Consider the following 26,776-nt stretch of genomic DNA (forward strand, 5'->3'; position numbering starts at 1 on the left):
AAGACTCGCTGTTCACAGAGGGGAAGAGAATTGAGTGATGAGGGGTTTTTAAGTGCTCAGCTAGGAGCTGACTTGCAGAAAAACAGAGGTAAGAGTGACTGATGAGCCCCCTGCTCCTACCCTTGTCCACCTGCCTCATCTCCACTCATCACACCAGCACACCGTGGTCTGTAACTTCCATTTCTCTGATGACTGCATCACACATCTTTTCAGATGTTTATTGTTATTAGACACTTGGGTATCTTTTAGAGGTACCAGTTCAAGTCATAAGCAAACGATTTGCTTTAACTTTCACTACTGATGACTACTAGCTTATTGTGGTGGTGGTAGGGTGGGGAGAGGTTGCTATATCTTTCCTGTCTCTAAAAACTGTTCAGTTGTATGCAGGTAACTGAACGTCGTTTCTTCCTGTCAACGTTGAGTTAATCTCGTTGGGTGCTTGGTTATCAGTCTAATCTGGGAATTGCCCAGTAGCTGAAGAGCACTGAGTCTCTGACTCGCTGCTCTCTTCCCGCTCCTGTTCCCAGCCCTCAGTGGCTACAGAACTTGAGGCCCCCAAACCCCGAAAGAGGGAGACCAAACTGACTTCCATCTCTGACCTCCCCAGTTCTGTGCTTCCGGGAAAGGCCTGGCTGATGACCAGTGCCATTGGCCACTCTCCTCCAGAAACAAAGCAGTGCTGATAACACACGGCTGCCATGCACAGAGCAATGTGCTTTGCTGATCAGAAGGCTCTTGGTGCCTCCCCCACAGCCCTGCTGGACTCCTTTAGGAAAATCAACCAGCAATGCGTTAAGGCCCAACTGTGCCCACTCCGTCCGTCCCCTCAGTGTCACTGAGGCTGGGCCAGCGAGCCTGGCTCTCCAAGCGAGGAACTTCCGTGTCTCCCAACGGAGCCAGGTCCAGAGGACTGGGGTGGGACCCTGTCTGGCTGGGACTGCTCCAGGGGACAAAAATAAACACACGCACACACACAACCGCACATGCGCACACACACGCGGCTAAGGCATCAGGCCCCTCCCTCTCTGGACTCACCGAGGCCCAGGGTCAACAGGGTCAGCGGGAGAATCGTCCTTGGAGGTTTCTAACTTCAAGGCCTGAAAGTGAAAGACACAACACAGTGTAGTTAGGCAGGACTAGAAAAATACCAGCGAACAAACTACATGCCGTTACCCTGAAATCAAAAGAGTCTGCACATCAGGGAGGCGGATGGTTATGAATGAACCTGACTTCCTGATGAATTGAAGAGTCCGCCAGCTGAGGCAAACACCAAGGACACAGCCTCGCAGGGCCTTTCCGAGAGCTGCTACTGTCCTCTGCCTTCTAAGGAGGCCTGACAGATGGCCCATAAATGAACATACCCAGAGAGAGGCAGAGGGCACACCCCAGGAAGGGCTGCAAAGCAATTTCAACCTCCGTGGGGGGCTGGCAAGAGCAGCTGAAGGTGGGCTGCCTCCTGCCTCGGAAGAGGAGCAGAACAGCCTTCAGGTCTCTGGCCTCTGGGCGACGAGGCTCCAGCTCCCAGAACAATGACCATGCTGGCCTCAGCAGCTCTCACCTTCCTCCAAACCCACTAACTCTGCAGACAGCCTCGTCTCCAGGTCAGCACAGCCCTCCTCCACTACGGCTTAGCTTGTGATCAAGGAAGCCAAAACCAGGCCTACTGGCTAAGTTTAGTCCTTGTTTTTTTGTGTTTGTTTTAAACCTCAGGTATGAGTCACTATTTAAATCATTGTGCTGTGTCCAGCTCAGTGGCCTTAAGAGCATTCACACCGCTGAGCTGCTGTCAGCACTGTCCAATCACAGACCTTGTCCATCTTCCCACGCTGAACCTCGGCCCCATCACTCACTCACTCCCCTCCCCCTCCCCAGCCTCTGGCCCCGCCATCCTGCCTTCTGTCCCTGGGACTTGACTCCTCCAGGGGCCTCACATAAGTGGGTCACTCCAGCGTTTGTCCTTTTGTGTCTGACTCATGTCATGGCGCAGCCTGTCCTCAAGGTTCATTCATGCCATAGCATGTGTCAGAATTTTGTTTTATGCTGAGTTGCTTCAGTCATTTCTCCGACTCTTTGCGGCCCCAAGGACAGTAGTCCGCCAGGCTGCTCTGTCCATTGGATTCTCCAGGCAAGAATACTGCAGTGGCATAGTTTTCTTCTGCTTGGGATTTGTGGATCTCCTTGAAAATAAATTTTCACCAAATTTGCAAAATTTTAGCCATTTTCTTTCAAATATTTTCCATCACACATCCTTTTCAATTTCCTATTTATTACCCCTCTTTATGGTTACACTGATGATGTTGTTTTTTTTTCCCTGCCTCTTTCCTGTGTTTCATTTTTAGAAAGTTTCTGGTGCTATATCTTCAATAATACTGATCTTGTGTCTGCAGCGTCTGACCCATTATGAACCCATCCAGCTCAGGGCTTTCCTCTCTAGAAGACTTGGGTCTTTTTTTACACCATTCATTTTCTCCTCACCTTGTGCATAGCTTCTCTGTGTCACTGAACACATGGGCCATATTTATAACAGACATTTTTAACATCCTTCTATCCTGATTCTACCATCTGGATAGTGTGGATCCACCTGGATCTGTTTCTAATTGATTTTTCTCAACTTCTGGGTTACATTTTCCCACCTGTTTGCACGACAAATAATTTCTACCTGGTTCCTGGACACTGTGAATGTGGCATGTTTGGGGGTGAGTTTGTTCTCATCCCTCAAATATTGTCAGGCCTCATTAGTGGATGTTGTTAACTTACTCAAGAGTTGTTCAACTCTCTCCAGGCTTCCTTCAAGCTTTGTGTCTATGGGTTCTGAGCAGGCTCACGTCTGGGGAGGACACTACGGCCTTTGAGGACCCTGCTCAATGCCCTCTGAACTGTGAGGTCTTTTCACCTGGCTGCTGAGTATGCAACTTCACTCACAGCCCATGTGAACTGAGGAAATAATGATACTCACGCTCTTCCAGGTCCCCTGACCTTGGGGGCATCTCCCACACCTGCGATGGTCAACAGGGTCTAAGCGCAGGGTGCGGGTTCTGTGCTCAGCGCCCTAGAGCTCCTGATTCATGTACTCCTATCCTCTCCCGCATTTCCCCCACCGATTCCAGCCTCCCTGGAGCCCTGGTCACTGGGCTACGCCTCCACCACCCTCCCTGTGCTCAGCTGGCAGGTGCAGGGGATGAGCTGAAGGGGGCATCCCTCCTGTGGGGTCACTGTCCAGCGCTCCTGCCGTGCGGTGTTTGACATTGCAACCTCACATGCTTCTGTTTGTTTTTTCCTGCTGTTCAACGCGGGATGTGAGATCTGGTCCAGGTCACCCCGTCACGGCTAGAAGTGGATGTTGGGATCCCACGTTTACATTCCATTTCTCACTCATCCAAGTGGGCACCACTGCACTTAGCTGAGAGGCGCTGACCATATCGGAGGCAGAGGCTGTGGCTGTATAGAACGGTGATGCTCATGACGTCTGGAGAGATGACGGGCGATTCTCCTGCACACAGACGGGATGGAGGGGTGGTCCAGGTGAGCAACAGCACAGGCAGGAGGGTGCGGTCAGAGCCGGCGGCAGGTGGCAGGACCTCCCCACTCACTGTCCCTGCTCAAGAATATCACCGGCGCTCAGGTACTGGCCGTACAGCCTCGCCAGAGCTCTTTCTACCTTCTAGTACAAGCCCCTAGTCAAATGAGTTATTCGCATACTTTCTCTCATCCTGTGGGTTGTCTTTTCACTTTCTTGATGGCATCCTTTGAAACAAAGACTTTTAATTTTGATGTTAAAAGCCAGAGAAAAAATCAGATTACCTGCAAAGAAGGGATAGCCTGACAATGGTTTGTTAGCAAACAAAGGATGTCAGAGGCCAGCACACAATGTCTCACTGAAAGGACCCAACAGCCAACCTGGATTCTACAACAGGCAAGCCCATCTCCAGAGCAGCATGGAAACCCAAACAAAAGTGGGGAAAGATTGCCACCTCAGAACCTGATGAAAGGAATTTCTAATGCATGAAATTTCTAATGCTTGAACAGGAAGAAGTGAGCTCAGATGGAATGCCGGAGATGCAAAAAGAAGAAAGAGCAAAGAAAGAGGCAGGTACGTCTACAAATCTAAACAAGACTAATACTGAGGATAAAGCAGCAAAGGCTAGTGGGTTAAAAAAGTTAAATATACAGTAACACTTGGAAGGGGTAGTGGGGTGATCTCAGATCCTTGGGTTCCCCCAAGAGTAAAGTACAGGTTAGTTTTAGACATTTGATAACTAAGAATGTTGTAATTTCTGGAAAACCATCAAAGGTGCAGAAAAAGTCTATAACTTCCTAGTGGTAGAGGTAAAAAAAAAAAAAAAGAAAGAACGGATCAATAACCAACTCAAAAAAGAAAGGAGAAGGAAAGAAAAAAGAAACATAGCATAGATAAAATAGTAAAATATAAGATGGTAGATTTAAACTCAAATCTATCTGTAATTACATTTACAATGGCTCTAAAATTCTTAATTGTCAGAATTTTTAAAAAAGAAAATCAAACTTCAAATTAAAATACCATGTTAAAAAAACCACTTTAATTATATTGGGTTGGCCAGAAAGTTTGTTTGGGTTTTTCCGTAAGATGTTACAGAAAAACCCAAATGAACTTTCTGGTTCACCCAACATGGATATGTTTACAAGGTACATCTAAGACTTAAAAATAAAAAAGAGTTAAAAATAAAAGAACAGAAGGAGTACACAAGGCAAATACTACCCAGAGGCTCAGCTCTATGAATCTCAGACAAAGCCGACTTACAGGCAAGACACACTAGTGGAGACAGACGATTACTTCATACGACAGACATGTCATGCATGAAGAAGATACCACAATTTTAAACTGTGTCACAAATAACACAGCCCCAAACATATAAAACAAAAACTGATGGAATGCAAGAATTAGTAGGCAAATCTACAATGATAACTGAAGATTCTAACAGACCCGCTCTCTGTATTTGATAAAATAGATAAAATAAATGACTGAAGATACAAGAGTTGGCAAACACTTTTCTGGAAAGGGCCAAAGAGTAAATATTTTAGATTTTTCAGGGCAAATGAATAGAGACCATGGCAATACATAAACCAAGGATGTGGATGTGATCCCATGAGAATTTATCTCTAGGGACTGCCCTGTAAGTCCAGTAGTTGAGACTCTGTGCTTCCACTGCAGAGGCCACAGGTTTGATTTCTGGTAATTAGGGAATCATGATCCCACATGCCATGTGGCATGACCAAAAAATAAAAGTTAAAACAAAACAAACAAAAAAAGAATTTATTTCTAGAAATAGGTGGCAAGCCAGATTAAGCCTACGGGCTCTATTTTTGCCAAGACCTAATATAGGAGGTTTAAACAACATGATTAATGAACCTACCAAAACTAATCTCACCAATCACAGAATACAGTCTTTTCAAAGATGCACAGAGCATTTATAAAATGTGACTATAATGCTAGCCATAAAACAGGCCTCAACAAATTTCAAAAGACAGGCATCAATCAGAGTATATTCTTTGACCAAAATTTACTAATGCAAAAGAAAAAGGTAACAAAAAAGACACTGGGAAAAATTCTCATACACTTAGACGGTCCATCAGCAGAAGAACAGATGATGAAGACGTGCTGCCGACACACGATGGGATCTCAGCCACAAAAAGGAACAGGACTGTGCAACCTGCAGAGACGTGCATGGACCTAGAGACGGTCAGAGTGAAGGGAGTCAGAAAGAGAACAGCCACAAAGAGGAACAGGGCTGTACAGCCACAAAAAGGAACAGGACTGTACAACCTGCAGAGACGTGGATGGACCTAGAGACGGTCAGAGTGAAGGGAGTCAGGAAGAGAAAAACACTGTATTGTATCGCTTCTGGAATTTAGAAAAATGACACTGACGAGCTTTTCTGCAAAGCAGAAATAGAGATGCAGATGCAGAGAATGGTCGCAGATGGATGTACATTGCCAAGGAAGGAAAGAGGGCGTGGGGTGAATTGGGAGACTGGGATTGACGCGATACACTATTGATATTATGTATAAAACAGAGAACTAATGAGAACCTCCTGTTAAGCACTGGGAACTCTACTCCGTGCTCTGTGGTGACCTAAATGGGAAGCAAACCCAAAAAGGAGAGGATATATGTATATGTATAATTGGCTCACTCTGCTGTACAGCAGAAACTAATACAACATTGTAGAGCAACTGTACTCCAACAAAAATTAATTTTAAAAGAGTAATTAACAATTTAAAAATCAATTAAGATACTATACTAGGAAAATCTGTTGAATGAAATAGTAGCAAAAACATGTCATTTCGCAACTTTAGGCTGCAGCTAAAAGTTCTTAAAGGGATCAAAGGTTATACTTTAGGGGAGAAATTTTTAGAAGGCTGAAAACAAATGACATAAAACATGTTAGAAAAACAAAGTAAATTAAGAGGAAGGAAGGAAATAACCTAGAAAGCAGAAATTAATGAAACGAAAAACATGCAGAAACCCAAAAAGTGAGTCTTTGAAAGGATGAGTAAAATTGGCTGTGTTTTGGCAAGAGAATCAGGACACAATGAGAGACCGCATGGACAGCGTCAGGAGGTGGGGGAGGCACAAGCAGACGCTGAGGGTTCTGAGCAGCTCCTGATGTGCAAACACAGCTAATGGGACAGATTCCTAGGAACAACAACCGACCACCACATGCTGAAGGAGCTACAGAAAACCGAAAGTGCCCCATGATCTTTAAAGCCCTGAAGCATCAGCCACAAGCCACCCCGGAACCCTGGACACCAGGACCCTTGCCTGTGCCCTCACCTGGGGGCACTGCCACCCTCGCAGATGCCCGGCACTCCAGGCTGGTCTGGTTGGAGCCTTCTTAAATTGGCTTGTGTGAGAAACTGGCCTCCACAAGTGGAGAAGACATTTAAGCGAAAGCGTTTACTCGAGAACCAAGCGTGAACTCAGAGAGGCAACCTGCGTACAGTGGAGACGAGAGCGAGCGGGCTGTGCGTGAGCATGCTGTCCGGATACTGGAAGCTCCTACTTGGGTCTGAGCCCCACTGCATGGGGCCCCACTGCGGGGGTGCCGGGGGACACTGTCCAGACCCCGGTCCCACTTCCACGCCCAGAACCGGGTCAGGACACATCCTTGATCTGAAGACCAGAGCTCGCATTCCAACAAGGTCTCTGGTGCTGAAGGTTCTGTTTGTGAAGGCAACACAGAGCATCACTGTTAGCCAATTGTTAAGGGGCACAGGGGAGCCGGGGGAGGGACAAGAGAGTCAAAATGTACAACAAGCAGCCGCTGCTGATCCAGGCCAGGCCAGCACTCAAGGTCAGCCCTGGATGCCCCAGAGCTCAGCTCGGGCACAGGTATGTGTGTCTCACACACACGCACACACACACACACACACACACACACACAGCAATAAATGAAACTGCTGAGACAGGGAGATGATTCCTTCTGAGCCCACTAGAAGGGAGAACAAAGCAGGACAGGCCCAGTTCACCCAAAACCAGAAACTGAACCCGCGGCATAGATAGCTCAGTTGGTAAAGAATCCGTCTGCAATGCAGGAAACCCCGGTTTGATTCCAGGTCTGGAAGATCCTCTGGGGAAGGGATAGGCTACCCACTCCAGTATTCTTGGGCTTCCCTTGTGGCTCAGAGACTGAACTCGTGGCATAAACAGTTGGGGTCCCTGCAGAGCCCCCGCTTGGTCTTCTCCCCAAGACTCACAAACACAGCTTCGTGCCCCGAGGAGCAGCCTTGGAGCCGCACAAGGACGGATGGGCGAGGCGCCCTGCCCACTCTGGGTGTACAGCCGGCAGGTGCCTCCCTGGGGCAGGCCACCAGCACCTCTGTTGCCCTCAGAGGCACTTTAGAGGGAAACAAAGCTCCGTGCCACGTGCTGAGCCATGAAAAAATCCAGCGCCAGGGTGAGGGGGGTTGTCAAGCTGGCACGGAAGCCAGCACTTCTGAGATGGACAGACCGGCATCCGGGCCGGCCACAGGCTAGTGGGCAGCAGCCTCTTCCATGTTCCAGAAAAGGGCCAAACACAGCAGAATATGGCTTCTGCAGAAACAAGACCCACCAGCCTCTTGCTTGGCATCTGAGGGGTAGAGGGGAGAAGCATTGGGTGAGAGATGGTTGGGACCCTTGTCAGCCACCCAAGGACGCATGCGCCAGTTTGGGGATGAGCTGGCATGGGGCTCAGCTGTGTCCATCTCTGTACCCCCTGCAGGGATCATGGCCCTGGGTCTCTTGTCCATGTGCTGTCATCCCTGGCAGCCCCGCCAGGACTCACCATCACCCCCTCATGAGGCATCGCTGCTCTGACACACATGTGGTGCCTCATGTGTGACACCACTTTACAGTCTTCACATGTGATATTTTCTAACCCTCATGAGCTCCCAGGCGAGCAATGAGGAGCAGAGGGCCACTCCTAAGAAGTGTGAAGTCACTGGCTGAGGCCACTTAAGCCTGTGGCCCATCCCACACCTCCAGGGGGAAAATCAGTCTACCTGCCACCAATCTGCATTGTGTGTGCGCGTGTTTGTGTGTTAGCTGCTCAGTCGTGCCCAACTCTTTGCGACCCCATAAACTGTTCCCTCCAGGCTCCTCTGTCCATGGGAGTCTCCAGGCAAGAATACTGGAGTAGGTTGCTATTCCCTTCTCCAGGGGATCTTCTTGACCCAGGGACGGAACCTGGGTCTCCTGCAGTGCAGGCAGATTCTTTACTGTCTGAGCCACCAGGGAAGCCCCGACTCGCACTGTGGACGTTAACAGACAGGGGACAGTGTGGGTTATGATGCTACCGAGGTTCATCGTAGAGCAGGGACAAAGCCTCTGTTTGCTGGATTTCAAAACCAGAAATAGAGTGGAAACAAAAGGCTACCAGGCACCCAGATGGTGTTCTCTCCATCGTTACTAGTGGGTGTGGAGACAGGTGTGGTCTCTTCACGGAAAGTCTGCTATGTGGGTCTGCAGTGTTGGGACGGGCAGGATGCGCTCAGCGAGCCACCCAGGGGAGTGTGGTGCCCGCAGGACTCACCACAGGGAACAGAAAAAGCTCCATGGCTGGCTGTTGACCTCACTGTTCACACCACAGGGCCAAGTGCAGCCCTGTGGTCTCTACCCAGGGGCGGAGCAGGCAGATGGTAAAGGTCAGCAGTGGGGCATGAAGTAAGGAAAGCAGCCCATGGACAGCCTGCACGGTGTGAGGTGTGTGCGCGTGTGTGCATGCGTGTGAGCAGCCGAGTGCATGTGTGTGCATCCCAGCTGGGTCTCGGGCTGGGGGAGGTGTCCTGGCAAACTGACAGCTGGAGGATGAGCAAGAATCCACCAGGCAAAGGTCCAGGGTGCAGGCTCAGGGGAGAAGTGAGGACCGAACAGAGGAGATGGCATCCTCTGAGCATCACCACCATCAGCAGGGGCTGGAGCGGGCAAGGGCAGGAACAGAACTGGGCTCACTGAGACAGAACCTCAATGGCCACAGGGAAGGGATCTGATGGGAGCGGGACTGGAGGCAATCTTGGGTGAGGCAGGGGGCGATGAGAAACATGGAGGACGGGGTCGTGGGTGGGGCAGGGCCTGGCCTGGACACATCACCCCAGGAGGCATGTTCACGGGTATGGGAGAAACGGACAGGAGAGGACTGCTCAGGTTGGGGTGCCTGGTCCAGGGACACACAGGCTGCAGGGGACCCTGTGGGCCCAGGGTTTAAGAAGCAGAACTGAGAGGACAGTGAGCTGGGGTCACAGCCTCACAAGTAATTAAAACACAAGGGAGTCTTGGAGATCCACAGTGGACATGAACTCGGGCAGACCCCGCCCCACCAAGACAACAACATTCCAAGTGCCTGACGGTCTTTTCATTCATGTTTAATTTCTATTAATAGCTTTGAAATCTGACATGTTAGATTTACTAACCCCCTTTAAAAAATCATGCTCTTTCACCTTCACTGGTATATACCATGCACTGCAGACGTATGGCAGTTTTTAGCTACCAAAAGCATTGTCTGGATGGTCTGCCTGTTCTAAGACAACAGACACCACCTCCGTCGCATGGACAACAGAGAAGTCAATGGGAAGTTAAGTTCATTGAGGACAAAATCAGAGTCACGTTTTGCAACTGTGTCCCAAACTGAATAAAGCGCTTAACGGAGTGCAGGGAGCGAGGGCCTCCGACTTTCCGCATCCTGGACACTGCTCTTGTCCCTGGCGAGGCAGTCCTAGGCTAGGACAAAACCCCCCAGGTTAGCTGAGTCCCTCAGGGCTACTCACACCATAGCATTCCTTAACTCCCACAATTGCTTTATTCACCAGGATTTGTGTAGGTTCACCTTGGCAATCTCTTCAAGCTCTGAGTTCTGTTTAGGGGATCAAGTTCCTTCTTTGTCAATGACACCTTCAGAAGTCCCCTCTTATGAATCCAGGAAATAAACCTATAATGGTTTATTTCTAGATCAGCTCCACTCCCGGGATCCTGGGAGAAGCAGAGCCCCTCCAGGGAGACAAAGTCTCCTGAACACAAGATCACAGCCCAGAGTACAAAGCACATGAGAACTGAGCTTCAGGGAGTGAGAAGCAGCATAGCAAATGCCCAAGACATTTAGACTTCAGTATTATTGTAGGTGTTTTTATTATGTTGGCATTATTCTTTGCAGTATATAAAATAAGTAGGGCTTCCCAGGTGGCACTAGTCAAAAAGAATCTGCCTGCGATGCAGGAGACCTGGGTTTGATCCCTGGGTTGGGAAGATTCCCTGAAGGAGGAAATGGCAACCCACTCTAGTATTCTTGCCTGGGAAATCCCATGGACAGAGAAGCCTGGTGGGCCCACAAAGAGGTGGATGAAACTGAGCACACATATGAAGTAAGTATGCTTAGAGATAAAAGAAGAACTTGGAACAAGTGCAAAGAAAAAAACACCAAGCAAGAGAAGAGGCAGCTTTGGAGAGAACTACCGAGGACATTTAAGAACGAGAAACAGGGACTTCCCTGGTGGTCCAGTGGTTAAGACTGAAAATACTCTGATGCTGGGAGGGATTGGGGGCAGGAGGAGAAGGGGACGACAGAGGATGAGATGGCTGGATGGCGTCACCAACTCGACAGATGTGAGTTTGAGTGAACTCCGGGAGTTGGTGATGGACAGGGAGGCCTGGAGTGCTGCAGTTCATGGGGTCGCAAAGAGTCGGACACGACTGAGCGACTGAACTGAACTGAACTGAACTCCCGATGCAGGGGGCCCGGATTCAATCCTTAGTCGGGGAACTAGATCCCACTTGGTGCAACTAAAGATCTCACATGCCGCAGCTAAGACCCAGTCCAACCAAATAAATCAATGAATAAAGATTAAATATTTTTTTAAAAAGGAATGAAAACTAGGATCACTGAAATGAAGAGCTTAATGTGCAGGTTAAGTAGCAGATTAGACAGAAGATACAGCTGGAAAACGAGAGGGGAAAATGGAGGAATTCACCGAGAATGTGGTGATTAAAAAAAAAAAAAAAGACTAAAAGACAAACATGAGCAAGAGTGTGAGACTTGGAAACTGGTGTAAGAAAGTCAAGCATAAGGTAAATTGAAGCAAAAGTCAACAGAAGAATGGTTGAAATTTTTCCAGAATTCCCGAGAGACACAAAACTTTATCCTCAGGAAGCACATTGACTCCAAAGCAGGACAAATAAGAAGAAACCCACTCTAGAGATGCCACCATAAAAACAGAGAACACTGGATGTAAAAGGGGCCACAAACACAGTGGAGAGGGAACATCGCTCACCCAGGAAGGCCAGAGGGACCACCAGATGACCTCTGGAGACAGTAGGCGGTGACACGGTATGATCCATGTCTGTGCCCTCTGCCCACAAGCCTTCTGAGCTGAAATCAATAATAAATATATAACCTAAATTCCCCACGCACTTAGAAAATAAAAGTACCTTCCATATCACTCATGGGTCACAGAAGAGTAATGACAGATATTTAAACCCTCAGAAAAGGAGAAGAGGGTGGCAGAGGACGAGATGGTTGATAGCATTACTGATTCAATGGACATGAACTTGGGCAGACTCCAGGAGATAGTGAGGAACAGGGAGGCCTTGCATGCTGCAGTCCACGGGGTCACAAAGAGTCAGACATGATCTGGCAACTGAACAACCAAAATGCTCAAGAACTGAACAATGATACTAAAGTGAAGTCGATCAGTCATGTCCGTCTCTTTGCGACCCCATGGACTGTAGCCAGCTAGGCTCCTCTGTCCGTGGAATTTTCCAGGCAAGAGTACTGGAGTGGGTTGCCATTTCCTTCTCCAGGGGATCTTCCAGACCCAGGGATCAAACCCAGGTCTCCTGCACTGCAGGCATATGCTTTGCCATCTGAGCCACCAGGGAAGCTGAACAGTGATACTGCTACACTCCAAAATATACCAGACACAAGACTATAGCACCAGGAAGAAACGTTTACCTTTAATTCTTATGATAGAAATAAAGTTTGAAAATTAAGAAACTATGCTTACAAAAATAACAAAGAAGTTAAGCTTTCAACTCAATAACCTGTAAAGAGATCACCAGGGAAAAAACCCAGAAAGAGCAGAAAGAAATGATGACAATGGAAAGATAAATTAATGACAGGAGAACCAAGAATGTGATAGGCGTGAGAGCTGGCTGAGAGTCGGCTCTTTGTGAGCCGCAAGGAGACAGATGAACCACTGCTGAGATAAACTGAGAAAAAAGAAAAACAAAAACAATTCTAGGAATGAAAGGTGGAGCTTAATGTCAAATACCATGGAGATTAAAAAATTAAGAAAATATTAAGACCTTTTTACCAAGAAATTGACAACGTTATTAATGTGGACCCTGGGGTAGAGAGGTCTAAGATGACTCCAAGGTTCACACCTTTGAGTGTGGGCTGGACCTAGTGACTGGCTTTTGAGAAAAGTAGTGGAAGGTGGCCTCCAAGATGGGGTTTACAGCACTGAGTCTTTGACTAGCTGGCTCACACTCTCTCCCCTTCTTGTTCTGATGGACAAACTGCCAGGATGGACAGAACAACTGGCAAAGACCTGAATCCTGTTGACAGTGTGAATTAACTTGAAGAAGGACCCTCACCCTGTCTCGCCTTTAGATAAGACTGCAGCCTCGGTGACACCTGGTCACAGCCCATGAGAGACCTGGGCCTGAGGAACCAGCTAAGCTGAGCCTGGATTCCTGGACCACAGAAACAGTGAGATGGAAAGTGTTGTTGAAAGCCAGGAAGTGTTGAGGTCACTTGTTACATAGCAACAATGCAGGTGACTCCTTAGAAAAATAACACCAAATCTTATTTTAAAGACTAGAAAAGCTGAACACATCAGTAGCTAGTAAAAGAATCAATCAAAATGTAAAAATCTGTCTACACAAAAGCCAGGCCCAGGCCAAGAAACACATCACCCCAATCTCACATGGAAGGTAACACCGCCCACTTGGATGATGAGATGAGTGTAACCCGGCCCCAAACCCATTGGGACAGTACAAGAGAGGACAGTTAAAAGCCATGCATACTTCTAAACAAAGGTGCAACAAATTCTAAACAAAATCTCAACACACCAAGTACGGTAATGCAGTAAAACACATCATGGTTGAAATGGGGTATTTCCTGAAAAGCAGGAAAATCTACTCATGTACTTTTACCACATTAACGGATAAAAGGAGAAAATTTTATATGATCAGCTCAACACACACGGGAAAAGTCTTTGATAAAGCAACATCTTCAGTCAAATATTCACGACATCTATCTGAAGAAAACCATAATTCAAAAAGATACAAGCACCTCAGTGTTCACAGCAGCACTATCGCAACAGCCAGGACATGGAAGCAACCCAAATATTCATCAGCAGAGGAACAGATAAAGATAAAGGTACATATATACAGTGGAACAGTACTCAGCCACAAGAAGAATGAAATAAGGCCATTTGCAGCCACAGGGATGGACCTAGAGACTGTCATACTTAGTGAAGTCAGTCAGAGACAAATACCATATGATATCGCCTGCATGTGGAATCTTAAAAAATGGTACAAATGGACTTATTTACAAAACAGAAATAGAGTTACAGATGTAGAAAACAGATGGTTACCAGGGGGTAAAGGGATAAATTGGAAGATTGGAATTTTGATATATGAGCTATTATATATATTAATAAAATAAATAGTAACACCTACTACATAGCACAGGGAACTCTACGCAATATTCTCTAATGCCCTGTATGGGAAAAGAATTTTTTAAAGTGTGGAACTATGTGTAACTGATTCACTTTGCTGTACATCTGAAACCAACACAACATTGTAAATCAGCTACACTCCAAAAGGAATTTTAAGAAGAAAGCAAGGGGGAAAAAGTATATATGGTTCCTATTTTTCAGAAAGAAGTCAAATATTTGTATAAACAAGACAACTCTTTTAACTGGAAAGGGGAGTCTACAGAAAAATAAGCATTCTCTCTTTTATTTTTTGTAACTTGTTTTAAATGGGTAAGGTAATCTGAGGAGATACAGTAATACATTGTAACTCCTCCCAGCTACACTATCCCACCCCTTGTAAGAAGTAACCATTTACCCCTTGAGTCTCTTCCCAGTATGTCCTCATTCCAACACTACAAGAAATCTGAGAAGGGGTTCTTACCACACACACCCCCGTTCCATATAGTTGCCCTAAAGCCCACCCTCTCCCCAGCAGTGTCCCTCGGACACAGCACGCATGCTGCTGTGGCCATCCTGCCCATGTGGGGCCACACACCAAGTGTGCCTAGATGTGGAGGCCGCTCTGCAGACATGGCCATGCTTCTCTAACAACCCCCAGCTCACATTCACACCAGCGCACCTTGGCTCACATCTGTGCCCACACCTGGCCCAGGCACTCTCTTTACATTTTGGCCACCCCAGTGGAGCAGGCCGGCATCTCACCAAGCTGTTATTTTTGCATCTCCCTGATAACCAGTGAAGGTGAGTCTTGAATCTCTTCATCTCTTTATTTCCTTCCATCTGTTAGCTCCTTTGTTCCCAGGAGGAGCAACAGGAAGATTCGGAACTAAGCAGCCTCCGTATTTGTACCAACACCAAACGGGAAAACTGAGCAGATTCCCTGAAAACCCAGAATAATGACCAAAATGCCCCATCACACTCGCATGCAGTACAGTCCTGTCTTGACAGCCCTGGCCCAGGCAGCAAAACAGGATGGGACAATGCTAAAGCTGTAAGGAAGAAACAAACACTTTCTGTCCGTGCAGAAAATCCCCCAACTCTGCAAATTATAAGAAAAAGAGATTGGCGAGGTGCCTGGATAGCAATCAATATCCAAAATCAACTTCCTTTCTGCTCAACAGCAAGGAGAGTTAGAATTTTTTTAAGTAAAAAAATAAATAAAATGTGAAAACACCGTTTATAAAAGTAACAAAAATAAGGACACTTGGGAATAAATTTAACCACAAAGTATAAGATAGTGTGCAGAATAGGATGTAGAGAGCCCTAGCAAAACCATTTAAGAAGACTGACATTAATGGAAACACACCACCTCTATGGCAGGAAGACCTCATACCATAGACATGAAATCCACCCCCCAGCTGATCTACAGAATGGGTGCTGTTTTGATCTAAATCCTTGACAAAGTTTTTCAGGAAACCTGACAAACTGCTTTTAACACATACACAGGAAAACAAAGAGCAAGATCAGCCAGGTGCTCTAGAGACCCCGGGTGGCAGAGGGAGTGGGGCCCATGCCCAGAGAGCAAGAGGGTCAGGTTGAGGGGCCACCCATGCAGACACATCGACCAGAGGGGCAGAGAACCCAGTGGAGGGAACTGGACATGCGATTGCAGTGGCCCCACGGGTCAGCAGGGAAAGAGGGCCACCCGGCGGAGGCTGGTATCAGGACAATTGTACTCTGCATGGGGACAGAGCCCCTACCTGTCACCACCCAGAAGCCACTCTTGAGGGACGGAGGGCTTCAGCGTGGAAAGCAAACAGTCCAACTTCTATAAGAAAACACAGGAGAACACACAAGTGACCTCAGGACTTCTCAACTGCATTCAAAAAGCTGAAAAGGTGGATAAACTCTATATTACATTAAGAATTTCTATTCATCAAAACAAAGTAAAAAGACCAGACCCACCTAAGCAAGACTCCTGAAGCACACATTAGGACAAAAGATTATTATCCTCAGTGCACAAGGAAATACCTCATACAGAACCATATGCAAGGAATACATAAGGAAAACCTATCACCCAACAGGAAAACAGGGGAAGGGATTCACAGAGGAGGAAACACACCCAGCAGTAAGTGCAGGGAGAGGCCCAACTCCATCTGCCAGGAAACAGATCCAGGCCACCACTAGTCACGTTCCGTATCCAACCTACTGGCAAAACTTTCAAAAAACACTTATTTGGCACATGGGATCTTTAGTTGGGGCATGCAGGATCTAGTTCCCTGACCAGGGATGGAAACGGGTTCCCTGCCGTAGCCACTGGACCACCAGGGAAGTCCCTCCACTTGTAAAACTTAATGACAACTCCAGGTGCTGAAGAGCAGGTGGGTCCATGGAACACCCTGCGGGGAGCTGTGCAGTCGGAATCTCTCCTATCTCTGCAAAGAGCCCAGTGTAGGCATCACTGCCCGGACTTCCCTGCCCAGTGGTCCCCTTCAGAGAATGCTAGAGGGCTGCATGGCTCCACATGTGTAACCAAGACGTGTGGACACAGAACATTCTATCAAAGTATAGAGCAAGATTATACTTGGGGGATCATAGCTCAGTTGGTAAAGAATCCGCCTGCAAAGCAGGAGACCCCAGTTCGATTCCTGGGTCAGGAAGATCAGCTGGAGAAGGGATAGACTACCCACTCCAGTATTCTTGGGCTGCCCTTGTGGCTCAGCTGGTAAAGAAGCCGCCTGCAACATGGGAGAGCTGGGTTTGATTCCTAGGTTGGAAAGATCCCCTGGAGAAGGCAAAGGCTACCCACTCCAGTATTCTGACCTGGAGTGCTGGGAGCCAGCACGGGAGATCCCACCCATGACAAGGTCATGCAGGACTTGGAATCCCTGGGCCATCCGACCCATGACAAGGTCATGCGGAAGAGTCCTGATGAGCAAGGCCTCAGGACGCGATGGAACCCCTGGACCTGCTCGAGCATCTACCCCCGAACCAGAATCTGTCTTATTCTTTTATGTCTTTCACCAGCTCTTTTGACATTAGCAAGCGGCTGTCTCTGACCAAAAGAGTTAACTTAGGGCTCTAGTTGATATATCTCCTGGGCGTGAAAGGAGTGTTTCAAACCCTCTGTTAGCATTCTAGCTTACTTGGCAGGTTTATCCAGACTCTTGCAACATTGTTGAGCCTATGCTTACTGCCAAGTTCTCACATCCCTTATCCATTGTGTTCCTGGGAGTGCATATAGTCAGGATGTAGAAAAAACAAGTAATAGCCTTAGCATTAGCAACATTAGACTTTGAGTTAATAAGTTCTTTCTTTGCTGTAACCCGCTGAATCTTTGCTCCATAAAAATGTGACTCTGTACTTTAAGGGTGACGTAGGCTAAGAATTTAAGAAGAAACACTTTAAGGAAAAATCATTGTTCTGGTGTTCTGGCTGACCAACCTTTATCAAAAGGAGGTCATGGAATATCAACAGGCCTCCAGAATAGAAGATGATGTACAGAAAATAAGACTTTTGCAGGAAGGAACCTGATATCAATGGAAGTTATTACTGATGGAATGTTGAGTTGACTCTGCATTTTTCACCTTGCTGTATGTATAACTCAGGGTACAAAAGCCCCGAGAAGAATAAAGTAAATGGGCCTTGCTCAAAGAAGCTTGGTCACCCCGTGTCTCTTTCCTTATCTCTTTATCTATCTTTCTTCATTCGCTGACGTCGTCCATCCTGAGGATATCCCTGGACTCTGCTGAGGCTGGATCTCGGCACTGGAGAATTCCATGGACTGTATAAGTCCATGGGGTTGCAAAGAGTTGGACACAACTGAGCAACTTTTACTTTCAACACTTTCATAGAGCAAGATGAGGAGCGCCTTCCACTAAATGCATTTGGTATCAGTAAACATTACGTTTTGCAGACTTCATCTTTACATGGACCTTGGGAGGGCCTCCTACAGGCACCTGGAGACACACAGAGCTCCTTTGTTCCCTGACAGACACCTCTCTGGGTACCAGCTTCTCCTTCCCTCCACCCATCCTCACAGACCCCAAACCTGTTTCCAGCAGCCATGCTTGAGATAGGAAAGACAGTTCTCTTGGTTTTCATCTGGACATGAAATCCTGGGGTTTTGTTATTCATCTTTTTGTTTGTTTGCTTCTCTTGCATGCATTTTGTCCTCATTTAATTGGCTCACTGACTTTATTTTGAAAATTACACAAATATTTTAGACAAGAGGTTGTAAAAATAGTGGCCCACAGTCTAAATTCAGGCAGGAACATTTTCCATTTGCCTGCACAGCTTGTTAAAAATAAATAATTTCATATAAAGATCTAGGTTTCTGGCTGGTTTCAGCAGCCAAAGAGCTAGTGACTTGGGTACCATAGCTGCATGGCATATCTCCTGGGGGTCCGTGGCTGAGGGTCAGAGGCTAAGGGTCACTGGCTGCAGGTCAATGGGGTCAGTGGCTGGGGGTCAGGCGAGACACATTTGAGAGAAGAAGTGTATAGTCATCATTCATGTTTGCGTGGCCACCCTGGCCTAGCACTTGTCCCATCTGTATTTAGAATTTTCACATATAGCTTTGTTTACCAAAATAGAAACATTTATACCTGATAACAGGCTTCTCTGGTGGCTCAGATGGTAAAGAATCAGCCTGCAATGCAGGAGACTTGGGTTCGATCCCTGGGTGGGGAAGATGCCCTGAAGGAGGGCATGGCAACCCACTCCAGTATTCTCACCTGGAGATTCCCCATGGACAGAGGAGCCTGGAGGGCTACAGTCCACAGGGTTGCAAAGAGTCAGACACGACTGAGCGACTAAGCGCAGCACATACCCAATAACTCATTAAAATTTAAAGAAGAGAAATGCCAGGTACAGAGCACTTGGGGCTCCAGGGAAACACCCTGCTGCCTTGGAGCTTGGAACTGAACCACAGGCCACCGATGTACTTTCTACCAAATGTTCTAGAACTTGAGTAACAGTAGTAAGTGCCCATCTTAGGAACCTGAACACACTGCCCCATGCTCACACATGTGTGCTCTGCCCTTTGTCATCTATCTGCAAGAGTCTGCTTCCTCTCATCGCTGGACACGCTCTTTTTCTACCAGTTCAACACAGCAGTCATGTATGGATGTGAGAGCTGGACCATAAAGAAGGTTGAGCACCGAAGAACTGATGCTTTTGAACTGTGGTGCTGGAGAAGACTCTTGAGAGTCCCTTGGACTGCAAGGAGATCAAACCAGATCAAACCAAAGGAATTCATTCCTGAATATTCATTAGAAGGACTGATGCTAAAGCTGAAGGCTCCAATACTTTGGCCACCTCATTCAAAGAGCCAACTCATTGGAAAAGACCCTGATGCTGGGAAAGGTCAAAGACAGGAGGAGAAAGGGACGACAGAGGATGAGATGGTTGAATGGCATTACTGACTCAATAGACACAAGTTTGGGCAAACTCCTAGAGATGGTGTAGGACGAGGGGCCTGGTGTGCTGCAGTTCATGGGGTCATAAAGAGTTAGACACAATTTAGCTGCTGAAAAACAGCAACACTACTTATAGTAAAGGAGCCAAAATAAAAGCTCATGGAACCCAACAGACTGTAGGGCTTTTCCTAAAACTAAACCAAAACTTTGCCCAGGCCAAGCGATCATTTTTACTGTCCTTCTACTTCTGTGGAGTCCAAATCACTAAACTTTGTCTCTGAGGCTGTGACAGCACTTTGACACACAGAAGGCCCTTAAGAGAGAACCTGCTTCCCGGGGTACGGGGAGGGGTGCCTGCCATTCCTGGCTGCAAGATGCAGGGTGGAGCTGAGGACCCCAGGCGGATCTTCTCAGAGCTGTATCTGAGGCCCATCCTCCCAGTCCTCTGCCCTGTCTCCCACCCCACCCCACACAGGCCAGGTGCAGGATCACCCCTCCTCCCCTCCCTACAGCTTCCACAGCAGCCCCCCACAAACCGCCTGCACCTCCCATCTTGATATCCTCTTCTCATGGAACCTGGACAGGTGAAGTCTTCATCCAACAATCTGATTCGTGTTAGCTTGGCGAAAATCGCTGCTAGTGAATCGTATTTTGCAAGGTATACCATCGATTACTTTCTCTCTGAACCTAAGGATTAGACGACGTGTATCTTCCTAAGAAAAGGTGCATTCATTCATTCATTCACTCAACCAATCATTCCAGTTAGGCTGGAATAACAGTCTAATTAGAAACCAAAGTATGAAAAGCATTAACACAATCATCAACACATTCTCCACATTGAGGGTTGATACCCATGGGCTCACAGGCCACTCCCCTACCCCGGGGGTGCACCCCTGGGGCTCACAGGCCTCAGAAGAGCAGGACTGGTAAAGGCGTTCCTGCTGCAGCTTTTAATGCTGCTCCCAGTAGAACTCACTACTAACCCTCTTGCTGCTGGTTTCATTCCCCGCCCACTTTCAGAAAGGAACCGAGGAGCCACATCAATGATGCATGGCCTCCCCGGGCCACCTGGGGACAGACCTCTCAGCTGCTGGCGGGCGGCTCCCACCATAAGCACCCAGCTTCAGTTTTTAGTCCTGTGTGATGCCAAGTTCTCCTGCCTGGGAGAAGACTTCTGCCTGTCACAGTATCAAAGGACACGTTTCTTTCAATTTGCTAACACCAGCATTCTACAATGTATGCTATCCATGACCTTCTAGCTGCGCTTGGGAAAAGATGTGGCCAATTAAAGCACGGCATCCAGGGCCAAAGGCCCCAGCCCTGCAGCGGGAACTTGGGCCAACTTTCCCCGCGGATCAGCTTCTCCACCTCCAAAAAGACACATAGGCACTGCCGCCCGATTATCTGTGTTTCAGTTTCTGGCACTTTGCTCGGCACAAATAATCAGGGCATGGTGAATTCTTCTAAATAACTAAATAAGAGTCTGTACGAGGCTGAACCAGTACTGTGTTTGCCTAAAATCCAGCATTTTGAAACAAGCAATTTAGGGCTTCTTAGGTGGCTCAGAGGTGAAGAATCCACCGGCAATGCAAGAGACACAGGTTCAGTCTCTGGGTCAGAAAGATCCCCTGGAGAAGGAACTATCACCCCACTCCAGTATTCCTGCCTGGAAAATCCCATAGACAGAGGAGCCTGGTGGGCTACATACAGCCCCTGGGGTAACAAAGAGTCAGCATGACTGAGCAAGTAAACAACAGCGGCAACAATTTAGGATTACTTTTAATCATTAGGAAGTAGTTTCAGAAACAACAGACTATGTCCAAGTCATTTCACTTTACAACATGAAGCAATTTACGTAAAACCTCAAGCATTCCTTGGTTAACCAAAAGTAAAATCTATGAAACTTCCAGGCAATCGTTTTACGAAATTTAGTCCAACCTTCCTGTAACTGTACATTTCTTGATGAGAAGACTGAGTAAAGATTCCATATCATACAGTACAAATCATTAAGAAAGGAATAGATAAATGCAGCCAATTGCATCCAGTGCTTTGCTCTGGATTAATCAGCCACTACTTATAACAGTGAGATATTAGAGTTTCTGATGAGGCCCAAGAGAGGAGAGAAAAAGACAGAAGCAGAAGCCACTACTTTTGCCCCAGGTGGACTCTGATGGAGTCAGGGCCTCACTGCTGAGAGCAGGGGATGGAGTACTAACCTTCACTGAAGCTGATCTCTGAGTCTGCTCCACTGGGTCAGGCTGAAGGCTGGTTGGAAGGTGTGTGGTTTGGAGTCAAATGTGATTGGACATGTCAACAACACCCTCCCCACTCCAGAAAACCCAGTAAATTCAACTCTTCTCAAACACAGTTTCTGGATTTCATTTTCCCTGTTTATAGGGATTTCAACATTTCCCTCTCATCTCTGATTTGACTAGAGATAAAAATGTTCACCAACTCAAAGAGCCAGACACGACTGAGCGACTGAACTGAACTGAACTGAACTGAAAAATGTTCACAGATGTTTAGCAGACTGATAGGGCTGAGAAGACGGCGTCCAAGGATCTCAGTTCAGATTCTGGTCATGGCGATCTGTAACCCACCCTTCAGGAGGTAACGAAACCTCTGGCTTTTCCCAGGCCACTCTTCTCCAAGGCTGAAGTGCAATTCAGGGGTGTCACATGTAAAGGCCTGATCCTGCATATCAGGAACCACACTAGCAAACGTGGGAAGCAGAAGTAGAAACAGACAGACAAGGGCCTTCCCTGCTGGTCTGGTGGGACTCTGCTTTGATGGCTGGTTGGGGTGCTAAGATCCCACATGCAGCGGAACAACGTAGTCCACGTGTCGCAACTAAGATCTGAAGCACTCGGATCTTATAGAAATGAATAAATAGTTTTAAAAAATCACTTTGGTGGATACACTTCTTCTAACTTCCAAAATAAACTACGTTCAGTTTGCTTCCCTGGCCCTGGCACCCAGACTTGTGACCGACACACAGAAAGTCAGCTGGCCCTCCCAGGCAGCGCAGAGTCCTTGCTGGAGGTGGCTCCTAGAACCCACACTCTGGCAACTCAAGTGTCCCCTGAGCCTCTTCCTTCACCTCCTGCCACTTTCCCAGCTCCCGCACTTTCTCTAGGCCACACTGCTCAACCTCAAACCTCCGGACAGAGATGCCTGGACAGGGCCCAGCACAGCCAGTCTGCATGCGCATGGAACACGGAGGCGCCGGTCCCCCTCCGAGGCCACGAGGGCCACGGGGCCCTGTGCGTGCTGAACCTCAGTCACACTTGCGTGCATTGTGGATGTCAGCCACATGGTGTGTGTGAACCTCAATCACAGGTCCTCTTTTTTTATACAAGGTAATCAAGAAGGTTCCCTCAGGGCTGAGAAAAGGATACAGAAGTGAGTTGTAACAGGCCAACTCTGAAACTTTGAGGGAGAGGAGGAGTCGAGTTAGGATGGTCTAGAAAAGGGGAAATGATCCAATTAGAAAAAGTTCAGAGTCTCCCTGAGACCCCCAGGAAGCTTTCCAACAGCAGAGGAAGTTGATTATCAGGCTGGGGATGACCACAACCAGCCTGCAGAGCTGTCGTTTAGAGCCCCAGGGGGTCCCCTGGCCTCTCCCACAGCACACAGCCACCACACACCACCCGGGATCTGGGGTCTCCATGATTCCACCCCTAATATGGGTGTCAGTTCTCATTCTAGTGAGTCACAAGGCCAACAGCCCACCATCATTTTTCCTTCTCATAAGACCGAATTTCCTACAGAAAGGAACCTAACTGCTCCAGTATTCTCTAAGAGGAGGTTTTATATTGTGCCTAAAAAAAGTCTGGGGAGTCATTTATAAAATCATTTTCCCTATTTCACCCAACTTCTTTCAAAGTTGAAAGAAAGGAAGAGAGAAGAAGGAGAGACTGAGAAGACCTGCACATTATTTGCAGGCAGCTTCATCTGCTAGTCATCCTCCCTTCCTGAGACCCTGGGAGGGCAGCATCAGGCGTCCCCGGGCCCTCTGGCCGGCCCTGGGGGTGAAGGTGGTTTTCCTCCCAAACGGCTCTTGGATCATTGACCGGCCCCATCACCTGACTGGAACCGTGGAAATTCACAGTCGGCCTTTGGTCCAAACGTCAAAGTCAAATCGGGACGCTCAGCCCCACCACAGTCTGCGGTCTCACCTGCAGCCCTTCCTCCGGGCCGAGCAAAAAGTGAAACTAACCCGTGGCCGCAGCGCGCAGGGTCGGGGGCGCGCGCGGGGTCCCCGTTGCCAGCTCCCCGAAACCCGGCGGGGGCGCGTGGCGTCCACCCGGAGCAGAGGGGCCCAAGGAAGTCCGCGGGGCGAGGGGCAAGGGGTGTTGTTCCCTCGCCTAGCCCGGCTGCCCGCCCCTCCTAGGACGCCCCGGCCCCAGCCGCGCGCCGCCCACCCCGGCCCAGCGCGCCCGGCTGCAGTACCCCAGGCCGGCCGGCGAGGACGGGGACAGGCTTGGGCCTGGCCGGCCGAGGCCCCGGCGGCTGGGAGGGAACCCACGGCCCGCCGTCCCCAGTCCCGGTCCTCCCGCAGGCCCCGCTCCCGGCGGAGCGCAGCCGGCCTGCTGCGCCGCGGGGCCCGGGTGGGGGCGATCTGGGGAGGCAAGGGGGGCCGATCTCGGACGACCGGGGGGGGGGGGCCGGGGGGCGCCGATCTCGGGGGCTGCGCCGCTCACCTGCAGCCGCCGCCACCTGCTCTTCGCGCGCGTGGCCCCGGCGTCGCCTCCGCTCCGGGCCGCTTGGTCGCTGCGCTCCGGCCCTGGGCGCGCCCGGCCCTGCGTCGGGCCTCAGCGAGTGCGGCGCCCGCCGCCCCCGGCCCCCATCCCGCCCCGCCCGGCCCGCCGCCCTCCGCCCTCGGCCGCGCCGCCCCGCCACTTCCTGTGCGCGGCGATCCCACAGTTCCGCCGGCGCGCGGGGCGGCGGGGACACGCGGGGGGGGCGACACGCAGGGAGGGGACATGGGACCTGCGGAGGGGACCCAGGGCGGAGACCGGCCAGGGGGCCGCGGGAGTGCTAGGGACAGCGGGGAGGGAATAGGAGGCGGGGGGGGGAGGGGGGACACGGGGGGGGACGCGGCGGGGGGGGGGGTAAGCCGAGGGGACAGGGAGGTACCAGGGGACAGCGGGCGGAGCGCGGGACGCAGAGGGAGACAGGGGCACATGGGGTTGGCGGCCTGGCCGGGCGCCGGCTGGGAAGGGACGGCCGGGGTCCAGTAACGGACGCGGCTGGAGGACCCGGCAGTCCTGGGGCGGCGGAGCACGTGGGTGCGGACCCAGCGAGGTGGGTGGAGGGCGGGGACCCGTGGGGGGCACACAGGGCATGCGTGCGGGGTGGGCCTCGGGTCAGGGGGCCTGCTCGGTGGGGGCGGGGCCCACGGGGTCGGGGAGACAGTACCACGGACAGTGCTGACCGCGTGGACGCCCCCCTCCCCCAGGGGCCCGCGCGGGCACAGGGGTGTTACCAAGAATTAGATCCCCCGCCCCCTCTCCCCCCGTCCAGGGTTACCGCCTTTGGGGGGGGGGGAGCGTCACGGAGGCTGCACTGGGAAACGTCCTGGGAGCCACCGTTCCCACTGGTTTCAGACCCAAGGGGCGCCCCTCTGACTTATTTACAGTTGGCTCCCGGCTGGCAGCGTTGTATATTTGTATCCGCTTTTGACAATGGAGGAAGCTTCCCTGAATGGGGGTGGGGTTTGCCAGGGGGACCTCGGACCCGGCCTTGCTAGCCCAACCCCTCCCCTGTGGTCACTGACACTGTCCTCTCTTGAGCAGTTGGACAGGGCTGCCTGCGTCCCCTCAGGCACCTGGCCCAAGGGAGCGGCCAGGCTGCACAGAGGGAGAGGGTCGTTACCGCTGTGTCCGCCCCGCTCCATACCTCCATGTGGCCTGCCCTCTGCTTGAGTCCCCACGTCCAAGGTGGACCTTCTGAGCTGGGAGGAGCTTCATTTGAACACTGCTTACAATACCAGGTGCTGTTGCTGTCTGCTGTGCCTTATTTTAAGCCTCCTCAAATTATTTCAGAAAACACCAACTAAAATAAAATAAACAGACCTGCACCTGTTCTGCTCACAGTCCCTTATCCTTGAAAAAGGAGATATGTTTGCAATGTGTATGCGAATTTAATACCTGTGAAACCTGGGTCCTTGCACTGCCACCTGGACGCTACAGTGGAAGCTCCACAGGCAGCTGCAGTTGTGTGTCCAGGAGGCCGTGACACAGCGTATATTTACCAAAAAAAATAATAAACCTGAAACAATCAACAAGACACCTCATTAAAAAAAAACTCTGAAATGTTCATTTAGCAATATTTTTCTTCTAAAACATTAAAATTGTAACTGATTCTATACTTGCTGATAGTACCTGATCTCTGAGATTTAGACAAAATACAGAGCATTGAGTATCTGACCATCCCTTTTCTGTATCAAAAGCAATGGATGAATATACACATCCTAAAAACTTCTGGAAGGATAAGCAGACTGTCGTTGGCTGTGCTGCAGAGAACTACGTAGTGAAGTTTAAATATATCATACCCACACACTTGATAATTACTTTGTAAAAACTGAATAAAATGTACCCCATCATTTGGACATTTGTGCGTATATGTGCTAACTTGCTTCAGTCGTGCGCAACCCTATGGGCCCTAGCCTGCCAGGCTCTGCTATTCATGGGATTCTCCAGGCAAGAATACTTGAGTGGGTTGCCATGCCCTCCTCCAGGGGATCTGCCCAACCCAGGGATCAAAGCGGCATCTCTTATGTCTCCTGCATTGGCAGGCGGGTTCTTTACCACTAGGCCCACCTGGGAAGCCCTTAGATATTTAATGCCCCCTTAGTAGTTACTCCGAGACTTTAGATCAACTCAAAACACCGTATTTGTCTCAACAGCATAAATTGTCAGCAATCTAATCTATATTCAATGGGAATCTATGATCACTCAGACCCCAGCTGAGCAGAAATCTGCCTCTGGAAAAGCTCGGCTGAACACGTGAACAGAGTAAACATACAAAATGAACTTGAAAGTGAGTGGAGCAGACCTGAGCTCCTGCTTATGTTACCAGGAGATGTGGTCACCACTACGGTTTACTGAGAGCTGTTATTTCACCTCCTTATCACAACAAGGCCACTGTTATCATCCCATTTTACAATTGCAAAACTGAGGCCCAGC

General features: G+C 49.2%; 1 protein-coding gene across 1 annotated transcript in view; it reads right to left on the minus strand.

Moving 5' to 3' along the window:
* Positions 1-24,429, minus strand: part of AGPAT3 (1-acylglycerol-3-phosphate O-acyltransferase 3) — a 92,975-nt gene extending 68,546 nt beyond the window's left edge. Inside the window, exons 1-2 of the mRNA XM_040266890.1 lie at positions 24,290-24,429; positions 1,036-1,097 (exon numbers count right to left, since the gene is read on the minus strand). The gene's annotated coding sequence lies outside the window, so the exon portion shown is untranslated. The remainder of the gene's footprint in view (positions 1-1,035; positions 1,098-24,289) is intronic.
* Between the last annotated feature and the right edge of the window lie 2,347 nt (positions 24,430-26,776).

This window comes from Oryx dammah, unplaced genomic scaffold, assembly GCF_014754425.2.
Source record: "Oryx dammah isolate SB20612 unplaced genomic scaffold, SCBI_Odam_1.1 HiC_scaffold_2, whole genome shotgun sequence".
Classification (NCBI taxonomy): Eukaryota; Metazoa; Chordata; class Mammalia; order Artiodactyla; family Bovidae; genus Oryx; species Oryx dammah.